Source organism: Littorina saxatilis, linkage group LG1 (assembly GCF_037325665.1).
Source record: "Littorina saxatilis isolate snail1 linkage group LG1, US_GU_Lsax_2.0, whole genome shotgun sequence".
Taxonomy (NCBI): Eukaryota; Metazoa; Mollusca; class Gastropoda; order Littorinimorpha; family Littorinidae; genus Littorina; species Littorina saxatilis.
Window position 1 is genome coordinate 13,746,133 of NC_090245.1, and position 2,388 is coordinate 13,748,520.

Sequence of the window (2,388 nt, forward strand, 5' to 3'; positions counted from 1 at the left end):
ACACACACACACACACACACACAAACAAACAAACAAACAAAACACAAAATGAAACAAACAAACAAACAAACAAATACGTAGGCAATGTGTGGTATAGGCTTAGTGAGAAACATCTCGTTCTTCAAAAAAGCTGCAACATATTTTCTCTCAATTCTGTGACGTGCTTTCATCTAGTATTCTGGATTCTAATTCTGAACATAAGACGCATCAACAATAATAATATTTGCTGCATTACGAATTGAAGTACTCGTAAATTTGTATTCAAGTGCATGTACAACGAAACCAGACCACAGAGCCGCCAATGACGCATAGTATGGTTATAGAATTACTGTCATTACTGCCTCAACCCCCCCCCCCCCCTGCCCCCCCCCCCCACCACACACACACACATACACAATCTAGATCTATAGTTACAGTGCAGTTCATAAGCAGTCGACGTTATTGATACATTTCTCCTCGTGCAAACTCAGATGTGAACCACTGTTGGTGCCTTTTCGAGTACGACTACCCTTATCTGACACAGTAAAACCTCCAAATAACGACCTTAAAAATGTCCGGAAAAATCGGCGTAAAAAGGAGGGGTCTTCATTGGGAATTTGAGGGTAGAATTTCGTCACAGGGAAGGCAACTTCAATTTGATGGTTTTTCTGTCACAGCCTTCTCCGCTTTCCCACCCGTTGCGAATAGACTCCTTCTTTTTACATTTAGTCAAGTTTTGACTAAATTTTTTAACATAGAGGGGGGAATCGAGACGAGGGTCGTGGTGTGTGTGTGTGTGTGTGTGTGTGTGTGTGTGTGTGTGTGTGTGTGTGTGTGTGTGTGCAGACCAGTGTGTGTGTGTGTGTGTCTGTGTCTGTGTGTCTGTGTGTGTCTGTGTGTGTCTGTGTGTGTGTGTGGAGAGCGATTCAGACTAAACTACTGGGCCGATCTTTATGAAATTGGACATGAGAGTTCCTGGGTATGATATCCCCGGACGTTCTTTTCATTTTTTCGATAAATACCTTTGATGACGTCATATCCGGCTTTTTGTAAAAGTTGAGGCAGCACTGTCACACCCTCATTTTTCAATTAAATTGATTGACATTTTGGCAAAGCAATCTTCGACAAAGGCCGGACTTCGGTATTGCATTTCAGCTTGGTGGCTTAAAAATTAATCAATGACTTTGGTCATTAAAAATCAGAAAATTGTAATTACATTTTTTTTTATAAAACGATCCAAATTTTCGTTGATCTTATTTTTCATTATTTTCTGATTCCAAAAACATATAAATATGTTATATTCGGATTAAAAACAAGCTCTCAAAATTAAAAATATAAAAATTATGATCAAAATCAAATTTCCGAAATCGATTTAGAAACAATTTCATCTTATTCCTTGTCGGTTCCTGATTCCAAAAACATATAGATAGGTTATGTTTGGATTAAAAACACGCTCAGAAAGTTAAAACGAAGAGAGGTACAGAAAAGCGTGCTATGCAGCACAGCGAAACCACTTCCGCGCTAAACAGTCCCGTCAGTTTCCTCTGCGTTTTGCACGAGCGGCGGACTACGGTCATTGTCAAAAAATGCAGTGCGTTCAGTTTCATTCTGTGAGTTCCACAGCTTGACTAAATGTAGTAATTTCGCCTTACGCGACTTGTTTTTGTTTTCTTGCGAATAGACTCCTGTTCTTTGATTAGTGACCGAATCTGAGTTTTCATTCCATTGAAGGTGCCAACAATCCTCAACAGATATGTCCAGGCTTTTGCTAGGGTTGAGTACATCCTTGCACTTGAACACAAGCGAAACATCCAACAGCCTGGCCACTTCCTGTGGAGAGTGGGGATGTGTGTTATCAATTAATTTATCACATTGACATAGGTGTCATTTACGGAAATTACTTCATCAAAAAATATCCGCTCTAAACAGAAAGCAGCCAGGATCCGGGCTCCTCAAACTGTGCATCCCTGCGTCCTTTTTTTTGCACCAGAAGCCGAAAACATGCACTAGAAATTCACGGAGAGAGTCACACGACGCACTAAAGCTAAAAAGAGCGGGTCCCGGGACGCACTGACTATATATTTGTTTACATGTATGCGTACCATCAGTACTGTTTACAGAAAATGTTCTTCAAGATCTGTACCGAAGCAAATTCTGGAGTTAATCCAATCCTTGTGACCATACTGCGTTTGAAAAGGACTCAAAGAGTTTAAAAGAAAATCGAAATTATCATTACATGAGCGCTTCAGGGGTTATGTGTCGGCGAGGAATGTTCCTTGCACAAGCAATAAATAGGAACCTCCTTGACTTTGGACCCTCTAAAGTTCCACTGAGACAGAACAGATCTGTGGTGGTTAACATGATAGTGTACATGGGAAGGAATGTACTTTTAAAGTTTCGGATTTTTTT